The following is a 19194-nucleotide window of genomic DNA, read 5'->3' as shown; positions in this document are numbered from 1 at the left end:
AAGATAAAATTGGAACTCAAAATTTTATAAAAATGAATGCTTAAAACTATCTTTATATGCAATTGGAAAGTAAATAAAATACTATTAAGAGGAGGGAAATATGTGTTCAATAACTGAAATGCCCAGCTCTGAGGCATTTTTTCAGCTATACTAAAATATGGGTGCTCAGTCTGCAATTGAAGCCCTTCTATAATATTTTCCTAAGTCCATTTTTCCATCCAAAATTTTGCTTCACACATTTTATGTTCCGACCCCACTGGCCTATTGGAGATTCCTGAGCTCACCTTTCTAACCCATTCTCCTCCAGTTACTACAGGTGACCCTCCATGACAGCAATAAAAACCAGCATTTTTATAAAACTTTAAGATTTGCAGATGTTATCCCATTTGATCCACACAACAGAAAGGTGCTATTGCAATCTTCATTTTACACACGAGGTAACTGAGTCAGATATAGGTAAGGTTATTTTTGTAGGGTCACACAGCTAGTAAGTATCTAAAATAGGATGTGAAATCAAGTTTTCCTGACTCCAAATCCAATACTCTATTCACTGTAAAACCTAGTGATTAATCCTTCCTTATTACTGTCTCTCATATCCTTCCTGTCCTTCAAGGCTTATCTCAGGTGCCACCTTCTATGTTATACTTGCTTTAGCCTCTACCTCACAGGCTCCAAACACTTAATGCTCTCTCTCTTTCTTTTAAAAATGTCTTGAACTTACTTTGAAATATACATATATACATATATATGTGTGTATGTGAGTATGTATGTATATGTATATACATACACACACACACATATGATATGTGTGTTTCCCCCAGTTGAATGCAAATTCTTTGAAAATAGAAATCCCTTCATTCTTGCCCTCCTATCCCTGCACCTAGCATTGTGCCTGATATCTAGTAGGTGCTTAGGCATTTGTTCAATTATGTGTGTTGAGAGATGTGTCATCTCATCAGAGAGATAAAGTATAAAATATCACAAATTTGTGTAAATCATTCCATGAAAAGTAACACAATTAAGTTTTAAAAATAAACCTTGCATTCTGTCTTCATCCACCCCTGCACCAGGACAATGCCCTGTAGCATTCTCTAGTAATCAGTGTAATTCTGCATCCAATATTTTTAGTCTCCTACATAATACACAGATTGTACTGCCTGCCAGTATAATTACAGAAATCAACGCTTGGATTCTGAGAGCACTATAATAATGAAAGGGGAACTTTCTTTATAGGCAAAGGAGTCCTGAACTGGCTTGTTCTGTGCAAAGATTTGTGTTTGTGAAGGTTGAGAGACTGAGAACATTAGGATATCATTTACCCCTTCCCCACTTCCTCCACCTATCCACAATTCTGTGATTTTGGGTGGCTACTACAACCTGCAGATCAAAGCTCTCTGTGGGATTAAAAAAAATAGCAGAAGGAGTATGAAGCATGTCATTTATCCTTGCTGATGACTTAACTTTTAAACATTTCCTTTTAAATAATGTTGCATTTGTGCTCTATCACAGAAGGATTGCAATACCTATGTTTCTTGGGAATCACACATGGGGTAGGGGACAGGTCTCTTGCCTAGAATGAAACTTTTGGATTTGGGTCTAAAGGATAAGAATACTTTACAAGGTGGCCCAAAGGGCCTGACATGACTTTCATTTACCTTTGAGCACACCCTTTAATTCTCCCCAATTGCTTGATTACACAGTATGTGTGTATGCACATGCATGTGTGTATATGTATGCATGCATGCATGTGCATATGTGTGTGTGTGTGTGTGAGAGAGAAAGAGAGAGACAGACAGACAGACAGACAGAGAGACAGAGAGAGATACTGAAGACAGAGTGATAGATGTTCATACCAACTATCCTCTTGGTAACTGGTTAAAACTAGCATCCACGTGACACTGTTATATTGGTAATGAAAAGGTAGCCTTTTGTTTATGGGAGAATATTAGCACCATAAGATCATAAATGTATAGATAGAAGGGATGCTAGATGTCATAAATTCCAAATGATATTTTTTACAAGTGAGAAAATGGAGGGATAGGGAGATGAAATGGCATGGCCAAAGTCACACAGACATCAATATACAGACTCAGGCCTGCATATAAATATACAATATACAACCTCAGGTCTTATGACTCCAAATGCATTTGTTTTCCTGCATACAAGGCCATCCAGTGCCATCAACTTCTTAAAATTCTAGGTCCAGAGGAGAATGTACATGATTCTAATAGCTAACAGGGAGGTAGAGGCTGTTGGATCTCTTGAGCTGCGTAGGTCTGAGCTGCTGTGGATTAAACCAATCAAGAGTCTGTAGCATCAATATAGTGAGCCCCCAAGAGCAAAGTGGTCACCAGGTTGTCTAAAGGGCCTAAATACCAATCCAGGTCAGTAACAAAGCATATCAATTCTACTGTGCTGATTTATACTGGGATTAGGTCTGTGAGTGTTTCTTGAATTTCCAGAATGGGTGTGATAGGAGATCTACTCTTTGGGGAGGAAAAGAGAAGAGAAGAGAAGAGAAGACAAGACAAGACAAGACAAGACAAGACAAGACAAGACAAGAGAAGAGAAGAGAAGAGAAGAAAAGAGAAGAGAAGAGAGAAAGAAGGCAGAGGAAAGAAGGGAGGAAGAGAAGAGGAGAGGAGAGGAGAGAACTTGGACCCAAAATAGAGATATAGACAAAGATATAGAGATAAGTAGATAAAGTTATACTTATATGCATATATATACATATATATACAGACATAATATATGTGTATATATGCACATACACACACATATATGACTGAATCAACAACAAATATATGTCTAAATATTTATGTACTTGTGTACACACATATATGACATTTGGATTGTATCTGTGATTTCATTGGCATAGAGAAATTCTCAAAGAGCAAACTCCACCTATAAATGTAGATCTGGGTAATGTATGCAAAGAGTGTTAGAAAATTTACATTATCATCTAATGGCTATTTTCCTCTTTTGCTATCATTGCTAAACTCAATGATAAAGTAGAGACAGTTTGGTTTCCATTGCCTTCCAACTCCTCTCCCCTATCAGCTCCCATCCTCTTCTATCATTGGGTCTGGACCTTTTCCCAGACTCGTCCCATGTGTTTCTTTTTATTTGATTCTTGTTTATTTATTTATTTGGGGTTTTTTGTGCACTTTGATTTTCGGGCTCTAATAACATCACTATGTCATTCAAGGTCTTTCAATCTGAGTCTAATTCTGGTGTCATTTTCCAAACTATTGTCCCATTAAAATTTATTTCATGTAACCACTGGAAAGTATCATGTAGCAAATAGACACATTAAAACACCAATGGTGGGAGCCAAGATGGCAGAGTAAAAGCAGTGACTTGCTTAAGCCCTCCCCAAAAGCACTCAAAATACCTGTACAAATGACTCTAAACAAATTCTATGACAACAAAACCCACAAAAATACAGAATGAAACAAATTGCTACCCCAAGACAACAAGGATGGTTGATTAGAAAAGTGTATCATGCCGGGCTGGGAGAGAAATGCAGTTCAGCACAGGCACACAGGCAAAACAGGCCCCAGCAAAGCTGGAGCAGGCCTCACATGACTGAATCACAGGCAGCTATGGTGGTTTCCACACTTCTCAACCCACAAATGCCAAAGAGAATTTAGAAGGTCAGTAGGAAAAGTCTGTTACCATGGTGAGAGAAAAGCTTGGTCACAGCCTCAGTCCCTGGCACAGACCTGGGGCGGTGGCTGCTTCCTGAGCTTCTGGCCCACAGACAGAGGGGGAATTGAGTGACTGATCAGAGAGGGATTGCAGAGATTTCTTTGATGGTGCAGAGGCAAGATTCTCTTGCTTTGCCTGTGCTTGGATCTGGGTCACAGTTTTAGGTGGCAGTCCTGGGCTCAGGAGGAGTGCTGGTGTGGTGGAGCTTGTAGTGGCAGTGGAAAGGAAATCCTCCTCACAGTTCCGAGACAGAAAATAGTGCTTGTGGCCACTCATAGACCAGAGCACAGGCCAGGAAAGGAGTAAACACCTTTCCTTTGATCATACCACCTTGGAAGAACTGAAAATTTGCAGGTCCCTAGAATTATCTCTGAAAACAGCTGCACAAAACCCCTGAAACTGGGGACAGTACATTCTCCACACTAGAAGAAGACCCTTACCTTAACAAACAGTTTAAAACTCAAGTAATTGTCAGGGATCATGAGCAAACTGTGGAAAAAAAGTCAGACCACATAATCTTTCTTTGGTAAAAAAGATCAAAACATACAACCAGAAGACAACAAAGTCAAAGCTCCTACATCCAAAGCCTCCAAGAAAAATATGAATCAGACTCAGGCCATGGAAGAGATCAAAAAGGATATTGAGAAGCAAGTAAGAGAAGTAGAGGAAAAAACTGGGGAGGGAAATGAGAGTGATGCAAGGAAAATCATGAAAAACAAGTCAACTGCTTGCTAAAGGAGACCCCAAAAAATAATGAAGAATATAACACTGTAAAAAATAGCCTAACCCAAATGGCAAAAGAAGTCCAAAAAGCCAATGAGGACAAGAATGCCTTAAAAAACAGGATTGGCCAAATGGAAAAGGAAGTCCAAAACCTCACTGAAGAAAATAATTACTTAAAAATTAGAATGGAGCAAATGGAAGCTAGTGACTTTATGAGAAATCAAGACATTGTAAAACAAAATCAAAAGAATTTAAAAAAAAATAACAATGTGAAATACCTCATGGGAAAAACAACTGACCTAGAAAATAGATTCAGGAGAAATAATTTAAAAATTATTGGACTATCTGAAAACCATGATCAAAAAAAGAGCCTAGATATCATCTTTCAAGAAATTATCAAGGAAAACTGCCCTGATATTTTAGAACTAGTGGGCAAAATAGAAATGGAAAGAATCCACTGATCACCTCCTGAAAGAGATCCCCAATAGAAAACTCCTAGGAATATTATAGCTAAATTCCAGAGTTCCCAGGTCAAGGAGAAAATACTGCAAGCAGCCAGAAAGAAACAATTCAAGTTTTGTGGAAACACAATCAGGATAACATAAGATTTAGCAGCTTCTACATCAAGGGACTGGAAGGCTTGGAATATAATATTCCAGAGGTCAAAGGAGATAGGATTACAACCAAGAACCACCTACCCAGCAAAACTGAGTATAATCCTTCAGGGGAAATGTAGACATTCAGTGAAATAGAGGACTTTCAAGCATTCTTGATGAAAAGACCAGAGCTAAATGGAAAATTTGACTTTCAAATACAAGACTCAAGAGAAACATGAAGAGGTAAATAGAAAAGAGAAATCATAAGGGACTTATTAAGGTTGAACTGCTTACATTCCTGCATGGAAAGATTATATTTGTAACTCATGAGTCCTTTATCACTATTAGGGTAGTTGGAAGGGAAAAATATATGTATATATGTATAGATAGATAAATAGATAGATTAGATAGATAGATAGATAGACAGATAGATAGATAGATGGCACAGTGTGAGTTGAAGATGAAGGAGTGATGTGGAGAATAAAATTAAGGGGTGAGAGAGGATTATTCTGTGAGAAGGGGAAAGGGAGGGGTAGAATAGGGTAAATTATCTCCCATAAAACACACAAGAAAAGGTTTTTACAGTGGAGGGGAAGTGGGGGAATATGAAAGGGAATGAGTGAATCTTATTCTCATCAGATTTGGCTTAAGGAGGGGATAATGTCCACACTTAATTGGGTATGGAAATCTATCTTACCCTACAGGAAAATAGGGGGGAAAAGAACAAGAGAGTAGTGGGATGATAGAGAGGAGGGCAGACTGGGAGAGGGTGTATCTGAAGCAAACTCTTCTAAGGAGGCACAGGGTCAAAAGAGAGAATAGAATAAATGGGGGTGAGATAGGAATAAGGGAAATATACTTAGTTTTTCACAACATGACCACTATGGAAGTGTTTTGCATGACTACACATGTATAACCAGTATCAAGTTGCTTACCTTCTCAATGAAGGTGGGGGGGAGGGAGGAAGGGAGAAAATTTGGAACCCAAAGTTTTAAAAACAAATGTTAAAAATTGTTTTCACATCCAACTGGGAAATAAGATATACAGGCAATGGGGTATAAAAATCTATCCTGCCCTACAGGAAAATTTAAGGGGAAGGGAATAAGAGAAGGGGAGGGGGAAATAGAAGAGAGGGCAGATTAGGGTAAGGAGTCTTCAGAATGCATGACATCTTGGGGTGGGGGAGGGATGAGATGGGGAGAAAATTTGTAACTCAAAATCTTTTGGAAGTAAATGTTGAAAAATAAAAATAAATTTAATAAAATCTGAAAAAATAAATAACCTTTTGATGGAATGAAAAAAACAAACAAACAACAACAACACTATTGGTGACTATGAATTGGTCCAGATATTCTGGATGGTGACTTCAAACTATACCCCAAAACATTAAATTTCCATGCTATTTGACCACACTACTAGGTCTATAATGCCAAATTATCAGAGAATAAAAGTCCACATATGTATACTAATATTTATAGCAGCTTTTTTTATAGTGGTCAAGAGCTGAAATCTAAAGGGTCACTCATAAATTAGGAATTTGCCGAACAAATTATAGCATATTGATGTGAATACCATTACGTGGTAAGGAATGATGATGTGGACAGTTTTATCCCCATTTTACGTAAGAGGAAATTTGAGCTGAGAAATGTTAAATGATTGTTTAGGATCACACAGCAAGTAAATTTCCAAACAGAATTTAAACCCAGGCTCCCTGACTCCAAATCTATTATTATATCTCCATGCCAAATCACATAGAATCACCCTTAATTGAACCCCAGTCATCACTGACCCTTTTATTCTTAATCACTGGATTTCCTGTACAGAATTCACAACAGTTGGAGCTCTCTGGGTGAGATTTGATGGGAGACTTCAAAAACAAGAAACAAGCTCATGTTTAAATTCAGACGTACTCATGTATTTCCTGTGTATTCCCTCTTGCTAGAGCTAAGACCTGGCAAACTCATCATCTTCCCAAGTGGATCAATTAAATTTTTCTCACCATCTGTTTGGCTAGGAATCCCTCCCCCTGATACTCTGAAGCTGTGATGGCCTTTAACAGTTTTAAGAAGGGGTGGGACCTGGAAGTGCATCAGGTGAGGGAATGTAGCCATGGCATAGCTAAGAGAAAAGAGGCTATTTTGCTTAATGAAACTGCAAAGAAGACAAGATGAACCATCAATTATTTTTATCAGTTATTTTCTCCTTTCCCTCATTTTGTCCTTTTTTGGGTATTTTCTTCCTTCCTAATTACCTGCCATCCTTCCTGTTTCCCCCTCCCTTACTTCCTGCTAGCTCATTTAACTTATACCAACTTCAGCTTCTGCTTATCCCATCATTGGGATGAATGTCATTGCCAGCTGTGATAAATTTCCGCTTGAAATAAAACCAGTATTTGCATAAGAGACTGGTGGAGTTGGTAGGCACCATATTTGACCTAATTTGTTTATTACTGCTTTTGATAATAATCAATTGATTCTATGCATTATTTAATGACAAATATTTGAAAGGGTTCATATTTTTTAAACATATATAAGACCACCAACAGATTGGAATTCAGAAATAGCTTGAAATTACACAGGTTGGGGAAAAACTTTTAGTTTTTTTTTCTTTTTTCCCTACAATGACTATAGGCAGAAAATGCATAACAACAAATTAGTTTCCACCAACCAGTGCTCGAACAACATCTTACATTTTGGTTTCTTCAACATCTAGTTCAGCTCTACGTTGTCCACTTGTCCCTTTTTCAAGTCACCAATCAGGTCCTGCCAAGCCTATCTTGGATCACTCCCACTATCCACTGCCTATGCTCCTACAAATATGATGATGAACAAAAGTGGAGAAAACATAAAACAATTTTGATTCAATCCTGTACAAATTTACGATATATAACCTCAACTGGATTGTCTCTGAGCTGTGACAGCTTTTATACCTCACTAATAAACTCCCTATCCCACTTACCAAAGCAGCTCTTCCAAACATTTCCATCTTTTCTGAGGTCTGTCATGGCTCCCTCCTCCCTGCCCTTTCTCAGATAGGGACATTGTTTCATATTTTACTGAAAAATTTCAGGTCATTCTTTGAGAGCACCATCTTTCCCCCTCCTCCTAAGCCCATACCACCCAGCTATCTTCTGTCACTATCTATGCCTTCCTCCTTGTCTCACATGAAAAGACAACTCCTTCTTGCTGAAATCAATACCTCTACATACAAAAGTAATACTATTCCACCCTACCTTCTCCAGCAGATTGCCTCCTCTATCATCCCCACTTTCTTGCTTATCTTCACTATCTCCCTGTCTACTGGAGGCTTTCCTACTACCTATCAACATGCTTATAAGTCCCCCATACTCAAAATCCTCATGTGATCCATCTTTTTCTTCTGTCCCATATGTCTACTGACTTTTTTATAAAAAAAAAAACCTAGTCCTCCTCTGTAGCTAAAATGTGTGTTGTCTACAATATGTGCCCCGATTTCCTCTCCCCTTGCTCTTTTCACTCTCCACATTCTGGCTTTGATTCTTTTCATTTGACTAAAATTACTATCTCCAAAGTTATGAAGGCTCTCTTAATTTCCCATCTAATGACCTTTTCTTGATTGTCATCCTTTATTACCTTTCTGCAGTGTTTAACGCTAACATCTTCTTAATGATACTCTATTCTCACTATTTTGTCCTTTCTCCTGGTAATCTTCCTCACCCTCTGGCCACTCCATTTCAGTTTCCTTTGTTGGATATTCAGTCAGGTCATGCCTGTTACCCATGAGGGTCCCACAGCACTCTGTGTAGTGCCCCATCCTTTTCTACTCCTTACTATTTCACTTGTGTAACGAATCAGCTTTCATAAATTTGATTAGTGCCTATATTGATAATTCTTAAATCTATCTAGCTAGCTCTAACCTTTCTACTGACTTCATGTATCTCCAAATGCCTGTTAAAATATTAAATTGGATATGTTGGAGACATCTTAAGTGCAATATATCCAAAACTGAACTATTTATGTCCCCCTCAAAGAAAACCCTCCATAACTCCTAACTATTATAACTGATGACAACATCCTCCTCCCAGTCTCCTAGGCTTACAACCCAGGTGTCATCCATCACTCCTCCCTCTTTCTCTCACTCCCCTATATCCAATTATTTGACAAGTTTTGTAAATTCTACCTTTGTCACATTTCTCTTCTGATATTGCTACTGTATTGGTGCAAGCCTTTGTCACCACATACATAGACTATTGGAATATCCTACTGGTTAATCAATCTGCCATTAGCCTTTCCACACTCCAGTCCAATTCCTCCTCTCAGCTTTCAAAACAATTTTCCTAATGAGAAGGTTTGACCATGTTGTGCCATATTAAATAAATTCCAATGTTTATCTGTGATCTCTAGAATCAAAATTAAAATCATTTCTTTGGCATTCACTGTCCTCCATAATCTGTTCCTCCATCTTTCTAGCCTTCTTATAAGTTACAATACTGCCCTCATATACTTTTCAATCCAATAACACAGACCTCCTTGCTATTCCTCAAATAAAACGGTCCCTCTCCCAACTCTTGGCATTTTCACTGACTGTCCCTAATTCATAGCATGGTCTCCCTCTCCATCCCTGCTTCCCGGCTTCCCCAGATTACTTCAAGTCATAGCTAAAATCTTCCTTTGTATGGAATGCCTTCTGCAGTCCCTTCTAATTCTAATGCTTTCCCTCTGTAGATAATCTATCATCGATCTATCTGTTTATCTATCTATCTATCTATGTCTATTTATCTATCTATTCACATATACATCATACACACCTATATACATTTCTATGTGTGTGTGTGTGTGTGTGTGTATATACTTATACGTATACACATATGTGTATGTTTCTTGTGCATAATTGCTTCATGTTACCTCCCATATTAGATTACAAGCTTCTCCAGGACAGGGACTTCTTGCCATTATTTGTATTCCCAGTGCTTAGCACAGTCCTGGAACATAGTAGGTGCTTGATAATTCTTTGCTGACTGCCTGATAACACCAAAATATCTCTTTTCCCTTTGAGATGTTAAAGCAGATTTTCTGTGTATTTTATTTAACCTGTGATGAACAATTGACCCAGATGTGAAATTTGAAGTGCCATTTTGGAGGTAAATGCTGCAGAAAGATGTCTATGTGAGGTAAATAATTTAAAACAAGAGGCTTTTCCAAGTTTCAATGTGTCTATTGATGGGTATGATAGTGGCTTTTTTGAAATACATCAAAGTAGCAAGTATCTGTTAAAAATAATGCATTCATATAGACCCTGATATTGAAAGAGCTCTCTGAGGTCAATGTATTATTCCAGGAGGAAGAATCCAGTGCATATCTCTGACTCCAAGAAAATAAGACCCATCAAAAAATCTAAGACTGAAATTGTTCACTGTGTTAACAAAACAAAGCTATCAAAACAGTTGCAGAAAGAAAATTCTTCTCAGATGTTAACAGATAGACAGACATATATATAAATAGAAGAGAGAAACATGAAAATGTATATTAATAGATGACAGATTGATATTGAAAGATCATATATATTTTATGTATGCGTATATATGGACACACACATATATATATACATACACATATATAATAGAAAGATTGAGTGTGTGATGAGTTTGAGTAAACATATAAAATACTCTGTCTTTGCCAATCACTGTACCAAGCATTGCTAATACAAATGCAGTAAAATAAAACAATCTCTTTTCTCAAGGAGCTTATATTCTAATAGGGAAAGGCATACCTAAAGCAGAGATTGAAAGAGGGGAAGAATAGTAAGCATAAAAGGAGCCCCTCAGGACATAGTCATCTAAGCCAGGGACTCTCCCTTCAGGAGAACCAGACCTAGAGGCATGTACAGGTGGGCAACTTTGCTCATGTGGAAGAAAAGAATCCACCTAAGTAACAGAATTTCAGAGTGGGAATGAACTGCATGAGTAAGCTGCTCAATACTATACCTTCTCAGGCACAGCATCCTCTCTATATTATATCCAAGAAGTGACCATCCAGACTTTTCTTGAAGACCTCCTTTCAGGAGATACCCATCGTCTCCTGAGGCATACTCTTCTACTTTTGGATACCTCCAGTTGGAAGAAAGTTGCCAGTTCACATGACCTCCAGCATAGCTTTCTAAAGCCCATTTAAGACAATAAAGAAATAAAGTATGACCTGAGCAGAGGTAACATTCCTATTCCTCCACTGATTAAAGTCTCTTATTCATAGCTTCTGGAAAATAGCAATTTGACAAATTGAAGGCCCTCTCTAGTGATACCATACCTATGCCTAAGGTCTAAATCACACAACGGTACTTGATTATCTGTGAATGGCTCCTACACTGCACTGTGCTCCTCTGTCAGCCTGGTGCAACAGAACTTTCCTGTTGACCTTCCAGGTTGTCTTGGGTGGGAAATTTGTTTCTCTCTGTCTTTTTGTGGGTTTTGCTACTCTAGAATTTGTTGAGAGTCATTTTTAATGGCATTTGGAATGGTTTGGGGGAGAGCTCAGGTGAGTCCCTACCTTGTCTCCTCCATCTTGACTCTGCCTTGGTTATGATAATTTAGCAGCATTCACTTTTGATTATGTTGATGTTGCTTTCCCTTCAATTTGTGTAGTCTACTGGCCAGATTGTCTTCCTGTTGTGTTTTTTGTTTGTTTGTTTATTTGTTTGTTTGTTTTCGTTAGGAACACATAACTGTCAAGCAGGTACAATGTGCCAAGTATTATACTAAGCAATGGAGATACTTAGGTAAAAATGAAAGTTTCTGCTTTTGAAGACCTTGCATTCTACTGGGGAATAAAACATCAAACAATCAATAAGCTTTTACTAACTTTCTAATATGTGCAAAGCACCATCCTGAGCCCCAGGAATACAAATTGAAGAATGAAGTGATGATTGTGTTCAAGAAACTTACATTCTACTCCGGGAGCGGGGCGCACACAGAGAATATAGCATGTTCATGAGCCAGTAAATAACAAATAGACACACATGCAAAGTGATGTAAATTAATTTCTGGAAGGAATCAGTGCTACCTGTTGGGATACTCTGGAAGGTGTTTTATAAGAGTTACAACATTGAAGGACAACCAACTCTACTGAGTCAGCTACACTTGGTCCAACTGTGACATTTCTTTTTCCTTAGTTTCTCCAGAATCTACATTCCCCACCTCCTTAGAGAGTCAAAGACATTTGTATTGTGCCTGAAAACTCACCTTTGCAGAATCTTTCTCTTATAAGGGTTTAAACCATTATATTTGTTGAAATGACCTAATTAACTCTCAAAGGCTATGAGTTGCAGATTCAGAGAAGGAGGATATTATGTTGATAGAGGGAGTTGCTTCTTATCAGGGAATTTTCTTTATTAGTGAAATCACAGCTCCAAACTCAATTGCACACCTGCACATACATGCACACACACACACACACACACACACACACACACTATTTATATATATATATGTATATATATATATATATGTATATATATATATATATGTCTATCTATCTACTGAACCATGAAGCACAGTGTGCAGTGGATGGAATGCTTGCCTTGGAGTCAAGAAGACCTAAGTTCAAATTTGGCCTGAGACAGTTCCTAGCTTTATGACCCTGGTAAGGTCATTTAACCTCTGTTTGTCTCAGGTTCCTCAGTTATAAAATGGGAATAATAATAGCACCTACCTCCCAGGGTTGCTTTGTGGATCACATGAATGGGTGGATAGATGATAGAGATGATAGAGAGATAGAAAGATGAGAGACAGAGAGATAAAGAGACAGAGACATATATATTATATATATATTGCTCCATGTGCTAAGGGCTCCCCCCCAGCTCTCTCTCTCTCTCTCTCTGACGGGGGGGGGAGAAGGAGAGAGCTCACATATGCACACAAAAATCTGGACAGATTTTGTACATATTTATACATATTTCCTATAATTTCCTCCATATGTAGAGCAGGAGAGGAGAGTAAAAATTTTGTGGTAAGACAAAAAAGAACATCTTCAGATTTAAAGTCAAAGATGTGGCTTTGACTCCTGCCCCTCACTAGCTTTATTATCTTGGGCAAGTAATTTAACATTACTAGGGCTCAGTTTTCTTACCTATAATAAGGTTGGAATAGATGATCCCTAAAATTTCTTCTGGCTTTACATGTGTTATTCTGTGGTCTAGGTTTACTTTTTTATTTTCTTTTTTTGGTAATTCTATTTTTTATTTATATTAGTTTATTTATTTTTAGTTTTCAACATTCACTTCCACAAAATTTTGAGTTCCAAATTTCCTCCCCATCTTGTCCCTCCCCCCACTCCAAGATGGTGAGCATTCTGAATACCCCTTCCCCTAATCTGCCCTCCAATCTATCTCCCTTATCCCCTTCCCCTTCTATTTTCTTGTAGGGCAGGATAGATTTCTATACCTCATTGAGCGTATATCTTATTTCCCATTTGCATGTGAAAACAGTTTTTAACATTTGTTTTTAAAACTTTGGGTTCCAAATTTTCTTCCTTCCTCCCTCCCCACCCACCCTCATTGAGAAGACAGGCAACTCAGTACTGGTTATACATGTATAGTCATGCAAAACACTTCCATGGTAGTCAGGTTGTGAAAAACTAACTATATTTCCCTCATCCTATTTTTTTTTGGTAATTCTACAAGTACTATAGCAAGTTTCTAATTCAACATGCTTTTTTTTTCTTTTTTTACAGATCAGGAAACTTGAGGACTAGTGAGGTCCAGTAATTTGCCCTCAGCCACATATTGTGTTCTTGATACAGACCCTATTAGAACTCAGGTCCCCTGCCTCCCAGCCCCCACACACCCACCTTTGTAATTTAACCAGGAGTTATTAAAAGAAATGAGCAATCAGAATGGGTCAAATGAATAATTTAACAGTTTGTGGTTTTTTAAAACAGTTTTTGTGTTGATTAAAGTAGACTTTTTAAAAATGGGGTTGCATGGGTGACTGCAACTGAAAAGTATTAATTGTGCTATATAAGTAGGGAATAAGTTTCATTTCTGTATCTAATTAACATGGAGGTGGAAAGAACAGGCTGTAACACAATAGGCAGAGAGTACTGTGCAGGTATCCAGGGAAATGAACCGGAAGACTTGATGGGTCTTGGCTGTCTTTCAATTATACATGATAAGAATCTGAAAGAGAAATTAAATGTTATTTATAAACTTAGGTAATTAGAAAGAGAACAATCATTTCTCATTGGATTCTGTATCTGATATTTGTCAGAGTAGTTGCAATCTAACACTCCGTGCATAATATATACATTGTGGGCAGCCACCCAAGGTTGTACTGAAGGAACTAGGTATGCTTAGCATGAGGAAACAAACATTTGGGGAAGGTAGACAAAGCTGTTTTGCAATATCTAAATGGTCATCTCAGGGAAAAGATACTCTATGTATTCTGCTTGACTCCGTAAAGAAGACCTATAGGGAATGGGGTGTAATAGGAGAGTGAAAAGCACATATTGGGGATTAATGAAAAGATGATAAGCAAACAAAAAGAAAACAAAACAAAACTTCCCAGCCATGAAAGCTATCCATATGGGAATTGGTCTTCTTTGGGAGGTAGTGAGTTATTTTTCATGAGAGGTCTTTAAGCAGAGGCTAAATGACAAGTGAATCAATCCTTGTTGCTGTTTTCCCTATAAAACAATCCACCTGCCATTTGTGTTCCTTTTATTGGAATATGCCCTTACCTTGTATTACTTTCCCTTTTCACCTCCACATCAAAAAAAAAAAGAAAAGAAATAAAGAAAGAAAACAACCACAACAGCAAAACAAACAAAAACCCAAACCCTAGTTTTCTTTGAAGCATAGCTTAGAGGAGGTTTCCCTGGTCCTTCCAGCTATTAGCATCCTGATCTCCCCACTGACACTGGTAAATATTAATTTATATTTACTTTGTATATATTTAATTTTGCTTATATAACCCTAGAAAAATCATATAATCTCTCAGTGATCAACACAACTCCCTCTTGGAATATATGTTGAAGGGTTGGCAATTTTCATTACTAGAAGTTTTTTTTTCTACATAGGAATTTATTACAGGTTTGAATATATAATTAGATATTATAATTTATTTGCATATAGCATACATACATGTATATATAGTGTATATGTGTGTGCATTTTCCCTCTGCTTCTTTTAGAATTTGAATTCCTTAAAGTCAAAGGCTATTTTGTGTTTGTAATTCCCATAGGAATATAGAATGCAGAACCTAGAACATAGTAGGTGTTTAATTAATGCTTGCTAAAATTAATGAAATTATTGCATGTTTGAGAGAGTATTCTTACTCAATTGTGGATTTATCTCAATCATTTCTGAATCCCCTTCCATTTCTGAGTTTGTAATTCTGTGGGTAGGCAACTAAACCAAAGTCTGTCTCTGTCTGTCTGTCTGTCTGACTCTCATATACACACACATATAGTACATATATGGATATAGATATGTATATATGAACATATGTTTCAATCTAATTAGATTCCTTTGTAATCAAATGCTTTGCATCTTTTAAATTTAAAAACATTCCTCTGATAATGGATTCAGTCTTTACCAGACTGTCAAAGCAGTGCAGAACCCACAAAAATTCTAAGAACTATTGCACTAGACAGGTACTTTCTACATCAAAATAACTCTCTTTATCATTTCATTTTTCAGAGTTCCCTTGCACTTATTTTAATAACTCTTCTCTTGTCACAAGTGACTACACTTGAGTTAATTCCAGAATACGAAGTCCTTCCAATGCGTAGATTGCATTATAGACTATATTCTCAAATACTTCACGCAATGATTAAAATCTTTATGGATTTTTGGCATATTGTTGAGGTGTTGCCAGCATAAAATTAGAATCACAGTAGCCTGGATATATTGTATCTTGGCAATTTTTGTTTATTGAATTAAAAATACAAGAATTATACTGAAGGTCAAAATATTGTTTATATTTAGCATGCTAATTAATGTTGAATGTCCCTCTCATTAATTTTTTGTATTCAATTTAACAAATTTGACCAGCATTCATAAATTCTCAAGGATAATTTGTAAAGTGCTTACTATGTGTTATGGCTAGTGATAAAAATTAAAAGATGAACAGTCCTCATTTTCAAGAAGTTTGTAATATAATTTGAAAGATATAACACATATATAGCAGTCTTTCTGAACTATTTCCTTGACTAAACATTCACTTAAAGTCTAGGTGCTCAGAGAAGGAATGATTACTATTGCCCTCAAAATTCTATTAATATTGATGATGGGCCCACATCTTACATATTATATATTATCAATCAAGTTAAAGAACCCTGTGAACTTTTAAAAAAGGGATATATTAAGAAAGTATAAGAAGAACAATATTTACTGAAAATGACCATCCCCCTACCTTGCATCCTAGGGTACACTAATGCTTACACATAAGTTTTCTGAAGAGGGTCAACTCAATGTTGAAATACAACTGTAGTTAGATGCATATAGAGAGAACATATGTGGCTGAGGGGGACCTCAAGACTTTTGTGTGTAGCAGTCTTTTTCTCCTTTGAGGATCCTTACGATATAGTTTTCTGTTAAACTTTGAGGCTGAGTGTTTTTTAAAAGACTGTACCCATATTGTTTTTCCCCCTCAAGTGCCATAATCCCTGAATTACTGCCATACTTCAACAACTGCTCTTCCACTTATATCCGTATCTAATTTCTTTGTCATCAGGCAAAAATGCCTCAGGTTTATGCCCCCAGTCTCAAGTTTATAAGGGCAGAAAAATAGATTCTACCATTTCAGAAGCTACCTTAATGAACCATTATAAATCAAATTTTGTCTTTTTTTCTACTTTTGAAATTCCATTTTTAAAATATAGGTTCCAGTACAATTTGAATGGTTGTTGCCCTTAATTCTCAAAGAGAATCAAAATTACATCATTTTGTTAGAGTCAAGTTAAAACATGTTCTACTGTGGCTGATCAGACATCAATACTAGATTGGAATGTTCTACCACAGGTTGGAAACAAATAGTCCATAATACAATATATAGTCCAATACAATTTATATAAAACATTGTTGTCATATTTATCTTCCCAAAATATTGCTTTTTTTTTTTCCAGGAACCTCCCATGGCTTCTCATCAAAGATGAATTCAAGGTGAAATTTAATAGGGCTAAATTTAAAGACTTTGGTACTTTCTTTTTCTATTTATATTTTTACTATTTCCTTCTTTCTTTCCTTTCTTCCTTCCTTCTTTCTTTCCTTCTTTCCTCTTTCCCTTCCTTCCTTCCTATCTTCCTTTTACAACTTCATATGAAGTTGATGGTGGTAGAGAAGAATGGTTAGAAGAAAATAATGACAGTGAAGAGATGTGTTTCAATGGGTTTCAGGAAGCACGTGGATGGATGGGCTGAAGAATATTAAGAACAAGATTAACAAGATGGAGAAAGGCCACACAGTCAAACCATATGAGGATCAATCTAAAGAAATGGAAGTATTTACAATGGAGGAGAGGAAAAAAAAGATTTGGGGAAGAAATAATATCTTTGTAGTATTTAGATAGAGGTAGCTAGATGGCTCAGTGGATAGAGTACTGACCCTAGAATCATGTAGTCTTGAGTTTAAATCTGGCCTTGGACCCTTAAATAGCCATATGACCCTGGGCAAATCACTTAAATTTTCTTTGCCTTGGAGGCAGCTAGGTGGCTCACTGGATAGAGTGCTGGGCCTGGAGTCACAAAGACCTGAGTTCAAATCCAGCCTCAAACACTGTCTGTGTGAGCCTGGGCAAGTGTCACCTCTGTCTGCCTTAATCCACTGGAGAAGGAAATGACAAACCAGTCCAGTATCTTTGCCAATTAAACCCTGTGGACAGTATTGGCATTCTGTAGACCATGGAGTCACGAATAGTCAGACACAACTGAACATCAACAACAACATTTAAAGAGTTTTGATGTAGATGCAGACTAGTGAACAATACAGCTGCACACTAGAAATGGCTAAAGGTGACCCAAAGAATCTAAAAGGCAAAATGTCTGCTTATGCCTCCTTTGTACAAACATGTTGTGAGGATCAGAAAAAAAAAATAATCCTGAAGTTCCTATCAATTTTGCAGAACTTTCAAAGAAGTGTTGAGAATGGACTAATATGTTTGGGAAGGAAAAATCCAAGTTTGATGAAATGGCAAAGGCTGATAAGTTGTGTTATGACAGGGAGGTGAAGGATTATGGACCAGCTAAAGGAGGGGAAAAAAGGATCCTAATGCTCCCAAATGACCCCATCTGGCTTCTTCTTATTCTGTTCAGAATTTCACTCCAAGATAAAATCTACAAACCCTATGATATTCACTGAGGACGTAGCAAAAAAAAAAAAAAAAAAAAAAAAAAAACCCAAAAAAACCCCAAAAAACTTGGTGAGATGTGGAATAATCTTAGTAATAGTGAAAAGCAGCCATACAACAATAAGGCAGCAAAACTGAAGGAAAAGTATGAAAAGAATGTTGCTGATTAAAAATCCAAAGGAAAGTTAGATGGTGCAAAGGGAACAACTAAAGCATTTCAGGAATAAAGTAGAGGAGGAGGAAGAGGAAGAAGATGAGGAAGATGATGAAAAATAAAATGATATTATTTGTCTTATATACCACAGAGTTGGGGAAACACTAAAGCACCTTCATTGATACAGCGTCTACTGCATTTGTAGCTTTAACTTTTAAAACTGGGAACAGGTGCTCTAGACATTTTACCTGGTCAATGTGTCATGGATATAAGGTGTTATGAGTACCTTGAAACTGTATCAAAGTTGTACATATTTTCAAACATTTTTAAAATGAAAAGGAAATTTAGTGTTTTCCTCTCTCTGTGTACTTTGCTGCTGCTATACCAAAAACATTTTAAAAAGTTACAGGCTTTTGTGTGTGGTAATTATAGTTATTGGTTAGAAATCCCAGGTTCTAACTTACATTCTCTCTATATCTGGAGGGGAGGGGGTATGTACATATCTCCACACACCCATATAAACTTATACCTACATGTAAGTATACATACACCATATATACATACATGTGTGTATGTATGTGTGTGTGTGGGGGGTGGTGTGTTTATATGCACTATACAAATTCTTGTCATAAATATTTGGAATTATAACACCTTAGAAAGGGAAATCTAATTTGGATCTTTCATTAGATGCCATG

General features: G+C 37.0%; 1 pseudogene; it reads left to right on the top strand.

The window, feature by feature from the left end:
* The first annotated feature begins 18000 nt into the window (after positions 1-18000).
* Positions 18001-18621, top strand: LOC114026247 (annotated as a pseudogene).
* The last annotated feature ends 573 nt before the right edge of the window (positions 18622-19194 follow it).

This window comes from Vombatus ursinus, unplaced genomic scaffold, assembly GCF_900497805.2.
Source record: "Vombatus ursinus unplaced genomic scaffold, bare-nosed wombat genome assembly UNPS02014837.1, whole genome shotgun sequence".
NCBI lineage: Eukaryota > Metazoa > Chordata > Mammalia > Diprotodontia > Vombatidae > Vombatus > Vombatus ursinus.
Note: the sequence above shows the minus strand (reverse complement) of the source record. Positions and strands in the feature narration are given on the sequence as shown.